This window comes from Hyperoodon ampullatus, assembly GCF_949752795.1.
Source record: "Hyperoodon ampullatus genome assembly, chromosome: X".
NCBI lineage: Eukaryota > Metazoa > Chordata > Mammalia > Artiodactyla > Ziphiidae > Hyperoodon > Hyperoodon ampullatus.
Window position 1 is genome coordinate 44,566,331 of NC_136913.1, and position 23,270 is coordinate 44,589,600.

Sequence of the window (23,270 nt, forward strand, 5' to 3'; positions counted from 1 at the left end):
AACTGTTTTCCTGGAGTAGCCTCTCTGTGGGAAGAGTAACTTTACCAAGAATAAGTATCCTGGGAACTCGAGGCTTTTTAGGGCATGAGCCACCTCGTCTCCTTGCATGGACTTGCAGTACAACTTTCTCTGCTCCAAAAAAAAAAAAGTGTACTGAATAGTATTGGAAAGAGGTCTTTAGATTTATTTATGATCAAATGTATCTTTGTATTTTGTATATTAATATTGTTGACGTCTATTAGTAACAAAACTTTTCATTTGCACACACACACCCATAGTTCCAGCAGCCCGGTGATAGGCAACCTGAACAAGAGAAGCCACTAACTGAAAGTCAGGACATTAAACCTGGTGAAGAGAAAATGGATGAAGGAGCATATTCAGTTAAAGGTGAAGGGAAAGGGAAGAAGAATGCCTGTTGGGTGTGTGTATGTGTGTGTGTGTATGTGATGTGTCATGCATTATGATATACCAGTAAGAGAAGGAAAGAAAACAATAGAAAGGGATCTCAAATGTGGCCTGAAAATTGGCTGGAGAAGTGAAGAGAGTATAATTTGCAGTTTAGGGCAATCCCTCACTCTAATAAATTTTCCCCAATTTATGAATGAGAAAATTGAGGCTAAAGGATTGGGTTTATCACAGAGCACTTGGCTTTTGAATACAAAATCTGTATTTCACTCCAGAGTTTGTGTCTTCCTACCATGAATGTTGCTGTAAAAAAGGTGAATGATTTTGCTCAAAACTCAAATGTCTATACTGTAATGTAGCTCATTATTGCCCCAGTTCAATGTAGTAGGATAGAGGCTCCAGAAATGAGTCATGTATGATGGCCATTGTTTCTGTAATTCATATTTTTACATGGTACGTTTGATAAAAGCTGGATAGTTCAGGATACTGGCATACAGGTAGCTGGTTTAGTATGATTTTTTTAAAGTGGTTTTTAAAAGGTGGGTAATTCCTTCTATGGTTAGGAAAATCAAATGGTTAATTATTCTAAGATTAACATGTGACAGACATTATTTCTCCTGGATATATATAGTATTTTGAAGAAAACATTTACATAACTCAGGCCACTATTAAAGGTTTGTAGAATATGACTGGCAATAATGCCCTTTCATTTCTTTCTATCCCATTTCCTTTATTCTCATTGTATATTTGACTGTTCTTCATAAATATTACTGTTAGTTTGGTTATTTTATTTAATTTTTATTTTGCGGTACGCGGGCCTCTCACCGCCGTTGCCTCTCCCGCTGTGGAGCACAGGCTCTGGACGCGGAGCCTCAGCGGCCATGGCTCACGGGCCCAGCTGCTCCGCGGCACGTGCGATCCTTACGGACCGGGGCACGAACCTGCGTCCCCTGCATCGGCAGGCGGACCCACAACCACTGCGCCACTAGGGAAGCCCTACCATGTGATTTTTTTTTTTTTTTAGCATTTATTTATTTATTTTTTGGCTGCGTTGAGACTTCATTGCCCCACCAGGCTTTCTCTAGTTGCAGCCAGCGGGCGCTACTCTTCGTTGCGGTGTGCGGGCTTCTCATTGCGGTGGCTTCTCTTGCTGCAAAGCACGGGCTCTAGGCGCGCGGGCTTCAGTAGTTGTGGCTCGCGGGCCCTAGAGCGCAGGCTCAGGAGTTGTGGCACACGGGCTTAGTTGCTCTGCGGCATATGGGATCTTCCCGGACCAGGGCTCGAACCCATGTCCTCTGCATAGGCAGGCGGACTCCCAACCACTGTGCCACCAGGGAAGTCCCTACCATGTGTTTTAAGGTGATTTTTCTGTCAGCGTGGCCATGACATAAACAGTTGCTTTTGCAAGTTGCCAGATTTGGTGTGATTGGAAAGCACACACAATTAAATTACCTTGAGTCTTATTTTGAAAATGTGTTCAATATTACAAAAATAGTATACATCACCATTTGGCCACGGAAGTGTTGAAATATAATTATCCTCTTAAGTGCATTTTCCAAATGACAACGTTCTGTTTTCAGCGGGAAGTATGGGTTGGAGAAGAAAGTCAACATACAGACCTCAAGAAAGAGGTGATGGTCAAGGCTATCCCAGTGCAGTTGGGCCTGTGGTTGTAAGTGTTTTAACATTTGATGATTTTTATTAGTAGAAATTAGTTTTTGTGAAAATGTTGTTGAACCAATATAGATACAGTGATAAAGGTCTTCCATGTGATAAGGAACTTTGATCCAGGAGGACTATATTCAGGTGTTGCCTGGATGAATGCTGTTATGTTCCTGGGGAATTTGACTGATGACTTCCTTCTCATGCTTATTAACAGATTGCACACAGCCATCCCGACATAGATGAAAATAGCTTCCAAAGTCCTTGTGGGTAACTGTTTTTCCTGGAGTAGCCTCTCTGTGGGAAGAGTAACTTTACCAAGAATAAGTATCCTGGGAACTCGAGGCTTTTTAGGGCATGAGCCACCTCGTCTCCTTGCATGGACTTGCAGTACAACTTTCTCTGCTCCAAAAAAAAAAAAAAGTGTACTGAATAGTATTGGAAAGAGGTCTTTAGATTTATTTATGATCAAATGTATCTTTGTATTTTGTATATTAATATTGTTGACGTCTATTAGTAACAAAACTTTTCATTTGCACACACACACCCATAGTTCCAGCAGCCCGGTGATAGGCAACCTGAACAAGAGAAGCCACTAACTGAAAGTCAGGACATTAAACCTGGTGAAGAGAAAATGGATGAAGGAGCATATTCAGTTAAAGGTGAAGGGAAAGGGAAGAAGAATGCCTGTTGGGTGTGTGTATGTGTGTGTGTGTATGTGATGTGTCATGCATTATGATATACCAGTAAGAGAAGGAAAGAAAACAATAGAAAGGGATCTCAAATGTGGCCTGAAAATTGGCTGGAGAAGTGAAGAGAGTATAATTTGCAGTTTAGGGCAATCCCTCACTCTAATAAATTTTCCCCAATTTATGAATGAGAAAATTGAGGCTAAAGGATTGGGTTTATCACAGAGCACTTGTCTTTTGCATACAAAATCTGTATTTCACTCCAGAGTTTGTGTCTTCCTACCATGAATGTTGCTGTAAAAAAGGTGAATGATTTTGCTCAAAACTCAAATGTCTGTACTGTAATGTAGCTCATTATTGCCCCAGTTCAATGTAGTAGGATAGAGGCTCCAGAAATGAGTCATGTATGATGGCCATTGTTTCTGTAATTCATATTTTTACATGGTACGTTTGATAAAAGCTGGATAGTTCAGGATACTGGCATACAGGTAGCTGGTTTAGTATGATTTTTTAAAGTGGTTTTTAAAAGGTGGTTAAATCCTGCTATGGTTAGGAAAATCAAAAGGTTAATTATTCTAAGACTAACATGCGACAGACATTATTTCTCCTGGATATTTATAGTATTTTGAAGTAAAACATTTACATAACTCAGGCCACTATTAAAGGTTTGTACAATATGACTGGCAATAATGCCCTTTCATTACTTTCTACCCCATTTCCTTAATTCTCATTGTATATTTGACTGTTCTTCATAAATATTACTGTTATTTTGGTTATTTCATTTAATTTTTATTTTGCGATACGCGGGCCTCTCACTGCCGTGGCCTCTCCCGCTGTGGAGTACAGGCTCTGGACGCGCAGCCTCAGCGGCCATGGCTCTCGGGCCCAGCGGGTCCGTGGCACGTGCGATCCTTCCGGACCCGGGCACGAACCCGCCTCCCCTGCATTGCCAGGCGGACCCTCAACCACTGCGCCACTAGGGAAGCCCTACCATGTGTTTTTTGTTTTTTTTAACATTTATTTATTTATTTTTTGGCTGCGTTGAGACTTCATTGCCCCACCAGGCTTCCTCTAGTGGCGGCCAGCGGGCGCTACTCTTCAATGCGTTGTGCGGGCTTCTCATTTCGGTGGCTTCTCTTGCTGCGAAGCACGGGATCTATGCGCGCGGGCTTCAGTAGTTGTGGCTCACGGGCCCTACAGCGCAGGCTCAGGAGTTGTGGCACACGGGCTTAGTTGCTCTGTGGCATGTGGGATCTTCCCGGACCAGGGCTCGAACCCGTGTCCTCTGCATTGGCAGGCGGACTCCCAACCACTGTGCCAACAGGGAAGTCCCTACCATGTGTTTTAAGGTGATTTTTCTGTCAGCTTGGCCATGACATAAACAGTTGCTTTTGAAAGTTGCCAGATTTGGTGTGATTGGAAAGCACACAGAATTAAATTACGTTGAGACTTATTTTGAAAATGTGTCCAATATTACAAAAATAGTATACATCACCATTTGGCCACGGAAGTGTTGAAATATAATTATCCTCTTAAGTGCATTTTCCAAATGACAATGTTCTGTTTTCAGCGGGAAATATGGGTTGGAGAAGAAAGTCAACATACAGACCTCAAGATAGAGGTGATGGTCAAGGCTATCCCAGTGCAGTTGGGCCCGTGGTTGTAAGTGTTTTAACATTTGATGATTTTTATTAGTAGAAATTAGTTTTTGTGAAAATGTTGTTGAACTAATATAGATACAGTGATAAAGGTCTTCCATGTGATAAGGAACTTTGATCCAGGAGGACTATATTCTGGTGTTGCCTGGATGAATGCTGTTATGTTCCTGGGGAATTTGATGACTTCCTTCTCATGCTTATTAACAGATTGCACACAGCCATCCCGACATAGATGAAAATAGCTTCTAAAGTCCGTGTGGTAACTGCTTTCCTGGAGTAGCCTCTCTGTGGGAAGAGTAACTTTACTAAGAATAAGTATGCTGGGAGCTTGAGGCGTATTAGGGCATGAGCCACCTCGTCTCCTTGCATGGACTTGCAATACAACTTTCTCTGCTCCAAAAAAAAAAAAAAGTGTACTGAATAGTATTGGAAAGAGGTCTTTAGATTTATTTATGATCAAATGTATCTTTGTATTTTGTATATTAATATTGTTGACGTCTATTAGTAACAAAACTTTTCATTTGCACACACACACCCATAGTTCCAGCAGCCCGGTGATAGGCAACCTGAACAAGAGAAGCCACTAACTGAAAGTCACGACATTAAACCTGGTGAAGAGAAAATGGATGAAGGAGCATATTCAGTTAAAGGTGAAGGGAAAGGGAAGAAGAATGCCTGTTGGGTGTGTGTATGTGTGTGTGTGTATGTGATGTGTCATGCATTATGATATACCAGTAAGAGAAGGAAAGAAAACAATAGAAAGGGATCTCAAATGTGGCCTGAAAATTGGCTGGAGAAGTGAAGAGAGTATAATTTGCAGTTTAGGGCAATCCCTCACTCTAAAAAATTTTCCCCAATTTATGAATGAGAAAATTGAGGCTAAAGGATTGGGATTATCACAGAGCACTTGGCTTTTGAATACAAAATCTGTATTTCACTCCAGAGTTTGTGTCTTCCTACCATGAATGTTGCTGTAAAAAAGGTGAATGATTTTGCTCAAAACTCAAATGTCTGTACTGTAATGTAGCTCATTATTGCCCCAGTTCAATGTAGTAGGATAGAGGCTCCAGAAATGAGTCATGTATGATGGCCATTGTTTCTGTAATTCATATTTTTACATGGTACGTTTGATAAAAGCTGGATAGTTCAGGATACTGGCATACAGGTAGCTGGTTTAGTATGATTTTTTAAAGTGGTTCTTAAAAGGTGGTTAAATCCTGCTATGGTTAGGAAAATCAAAAGGTTAATTATTCTAAGACTAACATGCGACAGACATTATTTCTCCTGGATATATATAGTATTTTGAAGTAAAACATTTACATAACTCAGGCCACTATTAAAGGTTTGTACAATATGACTGGCAATAATGCCCTTTCATTACTTTCTACCCCATTTCCTTAATTCTCATTGTACATTTGACTGTTCTTCATAAATATTACTGTTATTTTGGTTATTTCATTTAATTTTTATTTTGCGATACGCGGGCCTCTCACTGCCGTGGCCTCTCCCACTGTGGAGTACAGGCTCTGGACGCGCAGCCTCAGTGGCCATGGCTCTCGGGCCCAGCGGCTCCGTGGCACGTGCGATCCTTCCGGACCCGGGCACGAACCCGCGTCCCCTGCATTGGCAGGCGGACCCTCAACCACTGCGCCACTAGGGAAGCCCTACCATGTGTTTTTTGTTTTTTTTTTAACATTTATTTATTTATTTTTTGGCTGCGTTGGGACTTCATTGCACCACCAGGCTGTCTCTAGTTTCGGCGAGCGGGTGCTACTCTTCGTTGCAGTGCACAGGCTTCTCGTTGTGGTGGCTTCTCTTGTTGCAGAGCACGGGCTTTATGCGCGCGGGTTTCAGTAGTTGTGGCTCACGGGCCGTAGAGCGCAGGCTCAGGAGTTGTGGCACATGGGCTTAGTTGATCTGCGGCATGTGGGATCTTCCTGGACCAGGGCTCGAACCCGTGTCCTCTGCATTTGCAGGCGGACTCCCAACTACTGTGCCACCAGGGAAGTTCGTACCATGTGTTTTAAGGTGATTTTTCTGTCAGCGTGGCCATGACATAAACAGTTGCTTTTGCAAGTTGCCAGATCTGGTGTGATTGGAAAGCACACACAATTAAATTACCTTGAGTCTTATTTTGAAAATGTGTTCAATATTACAAAAATAGTATACATCACCATTTGGCCACGGAAGTGTTGAAATATAATTATCCTCTTAAGTGCATTTTCCAAATGACAATGTTCTGTTTTCAGCGGGAAATATGGGTTGGAGAAGAAAGTCAACATACAGACCTCAAGAAAGAGGTGATGGTCAAGGGTATCCCAGTGCAGTTGGGCCTGTGGTTGTAAGTGTTTTAACATTTGATGATTTTTATTAGTAGAAATTAGTTTTTGTGAAAATGTTGTTGAACTAATATAGATACAGTGATAAAGGTCTTCCATGTGATAAGGAACTTTGATCCAGGAGGACTGTATTCTGGTGTTGCCTGGATGAATGCTGTTACGTTCCTGGGGAATTTGACTGATGACTTCCTTCTCATGCTTATTAACAGATTGCACACAGCCATCCCGACATAGATGAAAATAGCTTCCAAAGTCCTTGTGGGTAACTGTTTTCCTGGAGTAGCCTCTCTGTGGGAAGAGTAACTTTACTAAGAATAAGTATGCTGGGAGCTTGAGGCTTTTTAGGGCATGAGCCACCTCGTCTCCTTGCATGGACTTGCAATACAACTTTCTCTGCTCCAAAAAAAAAAAGTGTACTGAATAGTATTGGAAAAATGTCTTTAGATTTATTTATGATGAAATGTATCTTTGTATTTTGTATATTTATATTGTTGACGTGTATTAGTAACAAAACTTTTCATTTGCACACACACACCCATAGTTCCAGCAGCCCGGTGATAAGCAACCCGAACAAGAGAAGCCACTAACTGAAAGTAAGGACATTACACCTGTTGAAGAGAAAATGTTTGAAGGAGCATATTCAGTTAAAGGTGAAGGGAAAGGGAAGAAGAATGCGTGTTGGGTGTGTGTATGTGTGTGTGTGTGTATGTGATGTGTCATGCATTATGATATACCAGTAAGAGAAGGAAAGAAAACAATAGAAAGGGATCTCAAACTTGGCCTGAAAATTGGCTGGAGAAGTGAAGAGAGTATAATTTGCAGTTTAGGGCAATCTCTCACTATAATAAATTTTCCCTAATTTATGAATGAGAAAATTGAGGCTAAAGGATTGGGTTTATCAAAGAGCACTTGTCTTTTGAATACAAAATCTGTATTTCACTCCAGAGTTTGTGTCTTCCTACCATGAATGTTGCTGTAAAAAAGGTGAATGATTTTGCTCAAAACTCAAACGTCTGTACTGTAATGTAGCGCATTATTGCCCCAGTTCTATGTAGTAGGATAGAGGCTCCAGAAATGAGTCATGTATGATGGCCATTGTTTTTGTAATTCATATTTTTACATGGTACGTTTGATAAAAGCTGGATAGTTCAGGATACTGGCATACAGGTAGCTGGTTTAGTATGATTTTTTTAAAGTGGTTTTTAAAAGGTGGTCACATCGTTCTATGGTTACGAAAATCGAAAGGTTAATTATTCTAAGATTAACATGAGACAGACATTATTTCTCCTGGATATATATAGTATTTTGAAGCAAAACATTTACATAACTCAGGCCACTATTAAAGGTTTGTAGAATATGACTGGCAAAAATGCACTTTCATTTCTTTCTACCCCATTTCCTTTATTCTCATTGTATATTTGACTGTTCTTCATAAATTTTACTGTTATTTTTGTTATTTTATTTTATTTTTTTTTTGCGGTACGTGGGCCTCTCTCCGCCATGGCCTCTCCCGCTGCAGAGCACAGGCTCTGGGCGCGGAGCCTCAGCGGCCATGGCTCAGGGGCCCAGCTGCTCCGCGGCACGTGGGATCATTCCGGACTGGGACACGAACCCGCACCCCTGCATCAGCAGGCAGACGCCCAACCACTGCGCCACCAGGGAAGACCTATTTTGGTTATGTTTTTGATTTAAATATAAAATAACTTTACTTTGTTGTACATGGGATTGTTTTATGGAAAGTTACATATAGGATCTCTGGAGGTAAATATAAGTTTTGTTTATTTTCACGAAATAAGTTTGTGGCTACTCCAGTAGAGTGTGGGTGTCACAAGTATAAGATATTTCTTGGGCCTGCAAATTCACTGAGCTAACTCTTCAGAAGGTTACATTTTAATTGTAATCCTATACATGGTATAGACTTCTGGCTTTTTTAATAGCTGATGCTCACTGCTTTTACTACACTATAGCAAAATACAGAAATTATATGTTTAGTATGGTTTATTCTTAGACCATTTAAAATAAAGGTTTCATAATACAGGAAAACAAATATGTAAAGTCCATACCTAGTTTCTGTAATGATGCAAAAATAACCCCTTACTGAACTGTACACTTAAAAATGGTTAAGATGGTAAGTTTTATGTTACGTGTTTTAAAAAAAAAAAATTTTTTTTTTTGTGGCCTTGCGGCTTGTGGGATCTTAGTTCTCTGACCAGGGATTGAACCCGGGCTCTCGGCAGTGTAAGCACAGAGTCTTAACTACTGGACCACCAGGGAATTCGCTGTTACGTGTTTTTAAACTACAATTAAAAATAACATAACTTTTGTCTTCCTGAAGTACAATGTAGTTGTCATGTATTCTCTTTAATTTTTACTTTATATTTCTAAAAACATAAAATTTACAGAAAATTTGCAAGAATAGTACAATTAACTCATATACTTTTCACCTAGATTCACCGATTGTTAATAGTTTTACCACATTGGTTTAATATCCTCTTCCCTTCCCCCCTATATATATACACACACACTACACACTTACTGATATGTTTGCTATTATTACTACTTAGTCATTTAGATAAAGGTTCAACTATTATGACCCTTTACCCTAAGTACATTAGTGTATATATAGCCTGAGAACAAAGAAAAGGTAATTCTCTTGGCTAATCACTGTACAATTATGAAAATCAGGAAATTTGACAATGAGAATATGCAATCATTAAATACACAGTGTATATTCAGATTTCCCCAGTTGTCCCGATAATTTCCTTTATAGAAATTTTTTTGATCCAGAGTTCAGTCCAGGGGCATGCATTGCATTTAGTTGTCATGTCTGTTTAGTTTTCTGGCATTCATGACACTTGACATTTTTGAAGAGGACATACCAGTTGGTTTGCAAAATGTTAATCAGTTTGAGGTATTTTTAAAGACTTTTTTCCCCACTCAACATTTATTGTTGTCTGCTCATGCCATGTAATATGCTAAGTACTAATAAGAGACATGGTTACAACCTTGAGCTCACAATCTAGTCGGAGAGACCCAAACGAATCACTGATAAGTACAGTCACAAGTACAATATGGATAAGTACAAAGGGAGCACCTAATTTGTCTGAGGGCAGTCTTGGGAAAGGAAGAGGGTAATAAAACCCTGTTTTCCTAGTTTCTGGTAACAGACTCCTGAAATAATGCTCTTGGGATTCTCATGCATCACATTTATTACCACACTAGCTAAGGCTTTTACTTCATAGCACTGAAGGAGTGAATATTATCATTCCCTTATTTATATCTCAAGTTTTACTTCTTAAATTGATAAACTTTTTATTTGCAAGGTCCTGCCCTGGAAGCTAATCAACAGGAACTGGCTCAGCCAAAGACTGGGTGTGGGTGTGGAGATGGTTCTGATGTTAAGGGGAAGAGACTGCCAAATCCAGAGCCCATTAAAGAGCCAGAAGCAGGTATGTTATCTATTACGCATGCAAATTATATGGTGTCAGTTTTCCACAATATTATATCTTTAATAATATAAAGATAACATTACTGTTGCTTTAATAGCAGAGTTCACATATAAAGCTGATTTGAAATATAGTTCAGACCTTAACTATCAGGTATAGAAATAAATTTGGTCAAAGCCATATTGAATTATAAAGTGAAAGCATTTTCTTACTTTTAAGTATAAGCCCTTTAACCAACAGTTAATAATTTTCAGATGCTTTTATAGAGATCTGCATTTAACAAATGTGTAATGCATTTGTAACACACATCAGTTTGTATGAAATATGCTGAAGCGCTGAAGTAGGTTCTAGTACCAGCTCCAACATAATTTGTGTGACTCCGGGCAAATCCCTTAATTTCTAAACCCATCTTTGCTCTTATAAAAATAGTGACTTCAAATCATATATTTAAAATTATTTTCAATTCTCATTTTTGCTTACTCTGGTTCTGTTGCATAGAATACAAAGATAAGCTGCTTTTTGTGATTTTGTTTATCATAAATTGTCAAATCCTGACCTGAGTCAAATTACATTTGAATTGAGGTTTCATCACTAAGAAAATGAACTAACACTTTGCTTGATATTTGTTTTTCTGTTGGAGTTCTGAATGCCTGTCCTCAGATTCTGTTGAATTCTGAATTATCTGGCTCTTAAAGAACAATTGCATTTTATTTTTTCTTCCAGTTTTATTGATGTATAATTGACAAAAATGTGAACAATTGTATTTTAAATCCTTCCCCGAATGAAGCCTCAGATGACTGAATAATAAAATATCAAGAGACAGTCTAGTTTCTGGTCTCTGTGGCTGATCAAGTAGAGAGTGCATGTAGTCAGTGATGGTCAAGGTGACTGTTAGTAAGATACCTGTGCTGAGCACGCTGCCTGTCCCCACTGTCAGTCTTAATGAGCTACTGTTCCTAATAAAGTGTGGATAGTATGATATAATCACCTCTAACCATGTCAAATGTGTGAAAATTTTGCACCTTGAGGCATCAAATTGTTAAGATTGAATTTCAAAGACCATAAGTGAAGCACTTCCTGAGTAATCAATTTAAGTGTGTTTTACGTGTGTGTTTTCCAAATTACTGACCATTAATCACACAGCTTCTGAATTTAAAGGAAGCACTTGATGTTTAGAGAAGAAATTACCCTGCATTAGTCTTCTAAATATTTTCACTTTACATTCCTGGTCCATTCCAGACTCTTTATGTTAAAAGATAGTTTTCAGGCTACTTTCAGGAACCTATTGAACATGGCTAAAGTGTACTCATAGGAAGATCATAGCCTTAAATACATATGCTATTAAAAAAAGATAATAAAATTACCTGAGCATCCAATATAAAAAAATAATAACAAGGCAACAAAATAAATCTAAGGGGAAAAGGAAGGAGATTCTTAATAAAAGACAGGTATGAATCATTAGGAAAAGGAAAAATAATACAACTAATAAATCAATGAGATTGCTCTTTTAGAAAATATTTGTGAATAGAAGATCCACTAGTTTAAATAATCTTGCAGAAAACAGACAAAAGGCTAAGTGTACACAATAAGGATTACGAAAAAGACACAGATATTGACTATATTATCTATCTGTCTATCTAGATATTTGGCTCCTTTCTCTCCACCCCACTCTGTCCTTTTTTTTCTTCCAGACTGTGAGACATGGTACTATTTTCCTTCACAATGTGATGTTACTTTTTTTTTTAAAGTTTTTTTATTTTTAAATTTTTATTTATTTATTTATTTATTTGTGTGTGTGTGTGTGTGTGTGTGTGTGTGTTTTATTAGTTTCTGCTTTATAACAAAGTGAATCAGTCATACATATACATCTGTTCCCACATCCCTTCCCTCCTGCGTCTCCCTCCCTCCCACCCTCCCCATCCCACCCCTCCAGGCGGTCACAAAGCACCAAGCTGATCTCCCTGTGCTATGCGGCTGCTTCCCACTATCTATCTACCTTACGTTTGGTAGTGTATATATGTCCATGCCTCTCTTTCGCTTTGTCACAGCTTACCCTTCCCCCTCCCCATATCCTCAAGTCCATTCTCAAGTAGGTCTGTGTCTTTATTCCTGTTTTACCCCTAGGTTCTTCATGACATTTTTTTTCTTAAATTCCATATATATGTGTTACTTTTGATGGTAGTGACTTAAAAGTAGTGTAACCATATAATTTATTATACAAACTGGAATGCTTTTAGGTGTGTAGAGAGTCACTACTCATAATTATAGCAGGAGTATGGATGAAAACAGGGACAAATGGTTAACCTACTACTATGTAAGGGCTAAACTGGCTCATAGAAAGTTTTGTACTTTTCCACAGTAGAGCCAAAACAAATTCAATACTAGCCTTTCTGTTTTCCATTTAAGCAATTCTAAGTGTGACATGACTGTTTTAGATATCCTATATTAAGAATATTTTTTTCAAGTCAAAACATTTAAATGAACTTTTAAAAAGTTTCTTTTGTTTCTTAGGTTTTTTATTTGTTGTTTGGTTGGATTTTTGCTAAAAGTAAAAAAAATGTTGCTTTCTACTTAAAACTACCTCTGAATGGAAGCATTGGGTTTAATCACTTCTGAACTTGAACAGTCTGTTTCTCTGTACCACTAGAAAGAGTGATGTGTTTAGCAAATATTGTTAAAGTGCCTGAAAGTCTACCTTCAAAGTCTCTACAGAGGTTTAACTGTATATAAGCCAAGGGTCACCCTTAGGGTTCTGGTTTTAGTCCATTTTATAAAACTAAGACTGTAGTGTCCTCTGTATCCCTTTAGCGTCATCTGAATAAAGTTCTAACTAATATTCCCAAACGTTATCTTACAGGTGAAGGGCAACCACAGGTTTAAATGAAGACAGACTGTAACCATGCAGGCTGTTCTTGTGTTGCAAATGTGACTGTTAAAATTCTCTCAGTAAAGTTTTGCAGTTTTATCCAAAGAAGTCTTGCATGTCTTTTGTTAAATTTATTCCTAGGTATTTGATGCTATTGAAAATTGTACCTTTTTTTTGGAAATTTTATATTTTGTTTGATCTGGTATATAGAGACCTAAGTTTTGTGTATTGTTTTTTCTACCCAGCAACCTTGCTAAAATATGCTTATTAAGTCCTAAAGTTTATCTTTAGATCCTTTTCAGTGTTCAACATACATAATCATATCATCTTTGAATAATAATAAGTTTTGTTCCTGCCATTTTAAACATTATAGCTTTTATTTCCTTTTCTCATTTTAAAGTAGATAGACCCACCCAGGAAAATAATGTTGAACAGAACTGGTGATAGTGGACATCCTTGTTTTTCCCTGATGAGAAATGGAAAATTTTCAATATTTCACCATGGTGTTTACTGTGCTTTTCTTTTGGTAGATATACTTTATCAAAGTCTTTCTATTCTTAGTTTTCTTAGAGTATTCATCTTGATTACGTGTTGAATTTCACCAAACACTTAAAGTGCATTTATTGAGATGATCATAAGATTTTCCCCTCTATTAATATGTTAATGGGTTGAATTAAATGGATAAGTTTCTATGTTTAAGCCAACTTTATATTCCTAAAATAAACACAGTTTGGTCATGAGTAATCTATGTCCTAATAATTTGTTTAGGATTATGTGTCCTCATGAGTGACACTAGCCTATACTATTGTTTCATGTACTCTCTTTCTTTGACTTTGGTATCAAGGTTATACTAGCTTCATACAATGAGCTGGGATGTAAAACCTCTTCCTCTATTCTCTAGAGCTTCAAGGCTGTGAGTAATGTAGGGCCAGGCTTTCCTGTGATTAGCTGTTTCTGAATTGCCTTTCTCTTTGAAGATTGGATTTTATTTAAAAGGTAGAGACAGAAGGGGCAGCTCTAGGTTGCCATCCCTTCAAACTTTGTGAGGTGCCCATCTTCCCTGCAAGATACCTCTAATGGTGCTGTCACTCTGAAAGCTACCTGCTCCTGTTTCTATGCTGATACCAATCTCCTGTACACAGAAAGTTAAAAGTCACGGCTCTGTTAACTTGCCTAGATGATTTTGATCTGTCCTGTATAGTCACGAATGGCTGACCAATGCTGGAGCTGTGTACAACTATGACCATAGCTTCATCTATTGAGTTCTTTTATCTAATAATAATAGGATTTACTATAAAAACTCACATTTATAGAGTATGTACTGTTAGCCATTTTTGTGTGCTAGATTCTGTACATGTATGACCTCATCAGATCCTCACAAAGAAAGTCAGAGTTCACAAAATTGAGAATCTCTGACTCCAGTAAAAAGCAGATTGGGAGTTCGAGTTTGAAGTTCAAAACCCTTGCTCTTTTCTCAGAGTAAAAGCTCCTGAAGTGTTGAGTACAGAACTGATGGTGTATATGATGACTTCAGTTATAATCTGATGTTTTTATAAGGTTTAATTTAAATTAAAAAATATATAAAATTGTTTGACTTAAAAGGCTTTGTTTTTCTCTTGAAGGAAGGGTTTCCCAATATGTGAAACACAGACCACATACTGCAGATGAAGCGTTGCCCCAGATGGTATTCCAGACGAAATCATTGATATTAAAAACAAACATTTAAAAATAATAACATGCTTATCTTATAGTGCTACAGAAAAATATAACTAGAACACTAAACCTTTTGGGGACAGTTTGTGGAGAGACAGAGAAAAAAACTTATGCCACAAGCCTCATGGCAAAATGCCACAACATCCCCTGCAAACATGCCTATCCTTCCAAGTTATTCAGAGGTGGGGAGGGAGCAGCCACAAATTCCTTTATTTCCTCTGCAAAATCCTCCATCGGCCTGACAGTCACAGATCACACTCAGAAGCCCCCAACTGCCTGATTCCAGCCTTATACCCCTATTACTATATACAATGAGAGCAAGTTACATCTCTGAGCTCCCATTTTTATCTTAACACCCCAAAAAACAGTTCTGAAGAAAAGACCCTGCTCAGAATCCATCCTGCTTAAGGAACAGTAAATGCAATTATTTCTCCCTCTTAATACAGGTTGAAAGATATTTCCTCACCCAAAAGGACTGAAAATCTATGGTTCAAATAAGACTAAATGTAGGGTATCCCAGTTTGCTACAAAATATGTGAGAAGTCCCTAGGCTGTAGAGTTGGATGAAAGGATTAGAATGTAGGTAGAAGAGGGAAAGGGAGCAGGGCAACTGGCTGAGGCCAGACGACCTGGGTCCTACCTAATCTGTCTGCTTATAGGCCATGGCATAAAATAGCCACTGGTTTCGATCCTGCCTCTGACACGCACCGTGTGATGGTGGGAAAGGTATCTATATCCTTTGGTTGTGTTTCTCCATCTCCAAAATAGGAATTAAAATATTTCCACTAAATGATTGCTGTGGTGAAATAAGTGAGGTAGCATATGGATACATATGGTGTTTGCCATGGGGGATATTACAATGGTGGGGCAGAGAAGACACATAAACAGAAGAGCAGTTGAAGTGCAAAGGAGGAACACAGGGAAGGAACCTAGAAAAAAAGTGATGAGAGGGGTGGCCACAAAGCAGGAGGAAAACAAGGAGAGGAGACTCGTGAGGGTGAAAGAGGCCAACTGGACTTCCCACACCCACTGATCACGGGGTTCACATACTTGATTCTGTTGATATAAGGCTGAGTGACATCTATGCCTTACTTAAAACTAAAATAACCGGATTGGCAGTGTTGTGTTTATTTAATAAGTATTTATTGAGAGCCTAGTCTCTTCCTTAGCCCCTTTGTATATGGGAAGGCTTTAGCGAATTAGCCAATGCAGCCCCTGGGGGCTGATCTGAGAAAGTAGCAGTGACTAAGGTTCATTATAAATATAAATGTGGGCAATACACTGGTACTAGATGATTCTGGCAAGAGTGTGGGGTAAAGGGCACAAGCTCCCTGTGCCAGAGATTCCCAAGATCACCCTCAGGCTTGATGATCTGCTAGAAGGACTCAAAAGGACTCAGAAGCTGTTATACTCATGGTTTGGTTTATTACAGTGAAAGGATACAGATTAGAATCAGCAAAGGGAAAAGGTGCATGGGATGGAGTCCAGGAGAAACCAGGTGAAAGATTCCTTTCTCAGGGGTCCCTTCCCAGTAGAGTTGCATGGGGACATGCTTATATATTCTCCCAGCCATGGTGTGGGACAATACATGTGAAATGTTGCTAACCAGGGACGGTCATCTGAGCCTTGGTGTCCATGTTTTTTTTTGGGAGTCAGTCACATAGGCATGCAGAGTTCATGTGACTGATCTCAGTTACTCAGACCATATCTCCCCAGAGCAAAACCAGACAGTCATCATAAATCACATTGTTAGGATAAACTTACTTGATCCTGCTGGTACAGCATGTCCCAAGGTCTCAAACATGCAAAAACTCTTATCAGGCAAAATATTCGAAGGGCTCAGAAGTTATCTCTCAGGAGCCATCCAAGGGTCAATCCTGGAGGCAGGCTTTTCTTTGGTATGTGCAGAATTTGAGCAACCCAGGCCCACTGAGGTAACCCTTTCCTGCACATCCCCCGCTAAGAGAACAGAAGTTTGCAAAGAGATATTTCCTATGATCTCTTGTTTATAATGTATTATTTCCAATAACCAAATGCTGGTTTAATAATGGTGTAGGGAGGAAAAATATCTTTTTTCTCTACCCTTTGAAGTTCTTGGCTGGGGCTGCTGTAACAAAAGACAGATAACAAGAGAAAAGCATATTAATTTGTTTAATATAAGTTTTACAAGACCCGAAGAAGTGGTTAAACCTGAGCGTTTTATGCTAGATTTGATGAAGAGTGGGAAGTCCTGGAAAAATGTGATAAGATAAAAAAGAATGTGAGCCGAGTGTAATAAACTAGGGGAAACATCAAAGCCTGTCCAGATTCTTGTCAGTGTCCCTGTGTCTTTGGAGATAAGGATGCTCCTTTCTTCTGGGTAGAGGGAGGGCACCTCTCACATGAGTGTCTTATGACCTGTTTCAGAGAAAGGTCAGAAAATCCTGCCTGTACCTGCCATTTCTTAAATTCCTTCAGCTGGAAGTATTCAACATGTCAAGGTGCCATATTTTGGGGTAGTGTGTCCTGAACTTCATCATCCTCTAAACTTGATTATCTAGTGTCGTCATCACTCAGACAAAACCCCCCAATCAACCAAGCCAAACCAAACCAAACCAAACCCGAAACCAAAGACAAAAAACAATCTTGTCTGAGCCCCTGCTGGGAATCAAGCTCCTTGCTCTGGGCTAGGCAGGCTCTGAGGACGTAGGAATGATTGATTCAGGCAGGATATAAGTTCTCAAAGAGCTCAGAGTTAATGAGTAGAGAACCATCCAAAAGATAATGATTGATAGAACAAGTATGATGAGAGCCATGGCAGGGGAGAGCCAAGGGATGCTCAGTATACAGAGGAGAGCCCTGTAACCCAGGTGGTCAGGAATGGCTTCTCCCAGGGGATGATGTGAGTGCTCTAGGTACTGCTTCACTGTAAGTACATTTCAATCTCTCTGTTACTACCCTTATTAAAAAAAAAAACCTCACTGTTCTATTATCCTCATTTTATAGGTCAAGTAATGGAAAATAAGACAAGATAAGTATCTTGTTCAAGGTCAAATCACTAGTCCCCAGTGCAGCTAGTTTTCAACCCAGGACTCTTAGAACCCCTATGTACTTCTCATTATAACCATCTATTTGCTTTTAATATTGTCTTCTGTCTTAATTCACATTCACCATACATATGTTTCTTTGCTCTGCTTGTCCCATAAATTCTTCCTCTTTAATTCATCAGGAGTTTATTTATTTATTTATTTTTACAGCTTTAGTGCCAAACCACCAAAATATTTTTCAAATTGGCTGTACAATTTTGCATTCTCACCAGCAGTGTATGAGGGTTGCTTCACATCCTCATTAACTCTTGGGATGGTCAGTCTTTTTAATTTTAGCCATTCTAAAAGGAGTCTGTGGCATCTCCTTGGGGTTTGAATTTGCATTTCAACATGTTGAGCCTATTTTCATGTGTTAATTTTTCATTCACATTTATTCTTGTCTGTTCACATTTCTTGTACATGTTTCATTGGGTTGTCTTTTTTTTTGGCTGCATTGGTCTTCGTTGCTGTGTGCAGGCTTTCTCTAGTTGCGGTGAGCGGGGGCTACTCTTCGTTGCGGTGCGTGTGCTTCTCATTGTGGTGGCTTCTCTTGTCACGGAGCATGGGCTCTAGGTGCGTGGGCTTCAGTAGTTGCAGCATGCATGCTCAGTAGTTGCGGTGCACGGGCTTCAGTAGTTGTGGCGCATGGGCTCTACAGCGCAGGCTCAGTAGTTGTGGGCACATGGGCTTAGTTGCTCTGCAGCATGTGGGATCTTCCTGAACCAGGGATCAAACCCGTGTCCTCTGCATTGGCAGGCGGATTCTTAACCACGGTGCCACCAGAGAAGTCCCTGGGTTGTCTTTTTTTTTTTTTTTTAGGATCTACTATTTATTTTTATTTTTACTTGGTATTCTGAAATTTTACAGTAATATCCCTTTGTCTAAGTCGTTATTCATTTGTGTTGGATACACACGGCCTTCATTTCTAAGGCACATTCTTGCATTATTTCTTTGATAATTTTCTCTGCCTTTTCCTCTGTTCTCAGTATCTAAGTATCTGGAAAGTTTTAAACTCTAATTCTAGATCACCTTTATTAAGACTTAAAAAAATTATAAAAATTATTTCACTCCTTTTGTCTGTTTATTCAACTTTCTGGAAGATTTGCTCAACTTGTTTTTTCAAGCCTTCCATTGAATGTTTCATATTAGCTACCTGCTTTCCAGGAGGTTTTTTTGAAATCTATTTTTTTTCACTTCAATAAAAAATTTAAAAACACACACACACAAAAAAAATCTACTTTTTGGGAATTCCCTGGTGGTACAGTGGTTGGGACTCCATGCTTCCACAGCAGAGGGCATGGGTTCCATCCCTGGTTGGGGAACTAAGATCCTGCAAACCTCACAGTGCGGCCAAAAAAAATGTACTTTTCTACGTTTTCTTAATTAATGGGTGATTAAAATATAAACATACACTTAATCCAATTAAGGTCTCTTTATTGAGTTCTGAAACCAATATTTTGGCAAATTCCTACAAAATCTTGGAAATTCATTTTTTCCCTTCCCAGTGGAAGAGTTTACAGAGCACTGAAGTTGTGTGTTGCCCATAGACTTACAAACCCTGGAGTCCCCTAGCCTTGACAATAACCTTTTGTAAAGGACAAAAGATGGCCCATGGGAGCAGAAATTCTTAGGTTGTATCAACTTTGGAGTGTTTTCAATGAGCTGAAAGCCAGGGAAAACTGGCTGATGTTTGCTCTTTCCCCCAAGTCACCTGATGACTGTCTTTGATTCAGAAATATAGGTGAAGAGGCACGCAAAGGATGACAGAAAATGCAGGGAATGAGAGAATGTAGGGAGTTGTTTTTTGTTTTTGTTTTTCTTATGGAAGAAGATAAATCCCTGACATCTGGTCAGTTTAGACTCAAGTTTACGCATTAAAGGTGTTTGGAAATCTCTTTTTATTGCTCAGGCTTTGGATCACAGACCTTTGTCAGGAACTGTGTGGCTGGGTCAGAAGTCATGCTGAAGACTGGTGTCAGCCCCCCTCAGCCAGGGCTCCTTAGAGAAAAGATACTTATCTAGGCCCCAGGTAAGGCTTATAGTTGCACAAATTGATCTATGTCATAGGGACAAAGGCCTCAGGATGACCAGAGACCACCAGCTGTGTCTGCTGGGAATCATGAGTCTGAGAATCCGGTGATGAATTCCTCAAAGAGGCACGAGCCCCTCCAGGCTGCTCAGCTCAGGTCGGTCGGGGTCTTGGGCACCTGGAATTCCAGTACTTGAAGGACAAGCATTTGCAGCAGTTGTGGGTAAGCAGCCTCCCCCTCCTGCACGAAACATTTTGCTTTGGGGTCCTGGTAACGACCATTGCTTCATTTAAACAATTATTTATTTACTTTAAAATTGTGGTTAAAGATACATAACACAAATTTTACCTTTTAAGCCATTTTTAAGTGTACAGTTCTGTGGCATTAAGTACATTTACATTTCTGTGAATGATCACTATCATCCATCTCCAAAACTCTTCATTTTGCAAAACCGAAACCCTGTACCCATTACACATGACCTCCCCATTTCCCCCTCTGTCTCTCTTTCACTCCTGATATTGGTAATCTGTCTCCTCTTTGATTTTTGTTTGTTTGTGTTTTTGGTCAGTCTGGCTAGAGTTTTATCAGTTTCATTGATCTTTCCAAGGAACTAGTTTTTAGTTTCATTGATTTTTTTTTCCTCTTGTTATTCTGTTTTCTTTTCTGTATTATTTCCTTCCTTCAGCTTGGCTTAACTTTGTTTGTCTTTTTCTAATTTCATGAGGTGGAAGCTTAGATCATTGATAGGAGGACTTGATGGAGTTCAGGACATGCTGCTCCCAAATATGGCACCTTGGCATATTGAAAACTTTAAGCTGAAGGAAGTGGAGAAAACAGCAGAAGCAGGGAGGTCACTCTGACCTTCCTCCTCCCCTCTCCCCTGAAATAGTTCATATACCCTCATATGAGAGGTGCCCTCCGTATACCCAGAGGAAAGGAGCATTCTTATCTCTGAAGACAAAGGAACCCTAATAAGAATCTGAACAAACAGGCCTTGCTAACTTTCCCCCAGTTTACTACACTTACCACATGCTCTCTGACCCTATCATATTTCTCTATGACTGTCTAGGCTTCATCAAACCTAGAATAAAACTACTCAGGTCTGTTTCCTCAGGTCTTCATTTCCTTATGAAGGTTCCTGTGTCATGTAAAATTTATATTAAATGAATTTGCATACTTTTCTGCTGTTAATCTGTCTTTGTCATTTTACTTTTAAGACCCAGCCAAGGACCCTAAGAGGGTCAAGGGAAAATTTTTCCTCTCCTATAACCTTCTTTTCTAACATAAGTATTTAATGGCATAATTTTTCCTCTAAGCACTGCTTTAGGTGAATACCACAAACTCTGTTACATTGTGTTTTCAGTGTCATTTAATTAAAAATATTTTCTAATTTGCTTTGTGACTTACTCTTTGATGCACCCATGGGTTATTTACAAGTGTCTTTCATTTTCAGACGTTTGGAAATTTTCCAGATATTTTTCTGTCATTGATTTCTAGTTTAGTTCCATTACAGCCAGAGAACATACTGTGCATTATTTCAATTCTTTTAAATTTGTTAAGATTTTGTTATGACTCAGAATTTTGGTCCTATGGACATCATATGGACATTTCCTTCTTCCACTTATAAGGATCTTTGTGATTACACAGGGGCCATCCAGATAATCCAGGATAATCTCCCCAGCTCAAGATTCTTAAGTTAATCACATCCTCCAAGTCCCTTTTGCCATGTAAGGTGACACATTCATAGGTTCTGGGGATTAGAATGTGGACATCTTTGCGGGGGTCATTATTCTGTGTATCACACCTCCTTTCCCGCCCCCAAGCCCTTGTGGTAACTGTCACTGTCCCCAAATGGGTCCATAGAGGTGGACAGATGGGGCTTACCTCTAAGAGTAGCAAGGTCCCCATCCTACAAGGGAGAAAAATCCAGCAACAGTCGATGGCCTTAAGAATAATAGTGGCCTTTGTCACCTTCTGAGATGGCCCACACTCTGTCTGTGGAGTGTGTTTCTCTCTAAATAAATCCACTTCTTATCTAAAAAAAAAAAGAATAATAATAGCGACAATGTTGATCATAACAGGTACTGTTTGCACTAGGCTTGCCACGTGCCAGGGCTTTGCATGAGTTACACTTGCCACTGTCTCCATTTTACAAGTGAGAGTCTGAGGCCCAGCAAGGTTCTATGATTTGCCCAGTGTCACGCAGATGGGAAGTAGTGGAGGAGCCAGGGTTAGAACTCCAGCTTTCTCCACAGCCTGTGCCCCTAAGCCACTGCCTCAAGTTATGACCATGACCCACAGAGGTCAGGGGAGACCTCAGAATGGATCGTTTATGGACCTAGAATTGTAGGATGGATTTTAGGGTTTGCTAGTGGCCAGATCACTACCTTTTATGAACCTACAGAGAGGCTGTTTGGCTCCACCTCTCTCTCTGTGTCTTACTCTCTGATTCTGTCATTTCTCCTTCCCTCCCTCTCTCTCTCTGTCTGTCTCTCTCTCACACATACACACAGAGCATGGTATCTTATACTTGTGGCTTAATCTACATAATTCAGGGGTTATGTATCTACATAACTCAGGGGATGATGACCCTCAACACACGTGGGACATGCCTTACACAAAGCTCCACGTTCCTGTCCAGGATAATCTCCTCAGCTCAAGATTCTAGGCCATTAAAGTGGCCTAGTTGTTGAGAGTGAGTGGGAGGCAGCCTGGGAGAGTGAAAGTCTCCTGTGGGCATCTGGGGGGAGGTGGGCAGCAGACCATGAATGGTGCAGGTGTCTGGACAAGGACTTCCAGACACCCCAACACGTGTGTTCCCAAACCTCCCCTCGCCTGCCACCAGGCCTCCCCTTCCACCCAGGGGCCTCTTTAGCCCCCTCCCCCAGCCCTATTCACAGGGTCTCAGTTACACCCTCACCCCATTTGTGTCCTCTCACCCAGCACCCAGTGGATGCCTCAGAGGATTCCTTCAGGACCCTGCCAGCTCCCTGCAAGGGCAGAGGTGTCTTCAGGACACCTCACTCCTGCCCACAAAACAGGGGTCTCTCAAAAAGTCCCTGTGAGGGCGGGACTGAAAATCTCTCCAGGATCCAGATGAAATCCAGATCCAGACCAGGAGTCCAGGGCAGTTCCCGCAGGGCTGGGGGGAAAGGGAGAGGGTCTCTGAGAGCAGGAGTGGGCTGGGTGTCCCGCAGGAGGTAGGATGACAGAGTGCAGGGCTGGGTCTGTGAGGACAGGGAAGGGACCCTGGGAGGGGCTGGGGCAGCATAAGTGCCAGGACTGTCCCAGCTGCTGTCCTGTGGGCTTTGGCACCTGCCCTAGCTGGATGACGGAACCGGTTAAGTGCCTTCTCTGGGCCTGAGTGTCCTCATCGCTGACAGGGGTGACAGTGTTT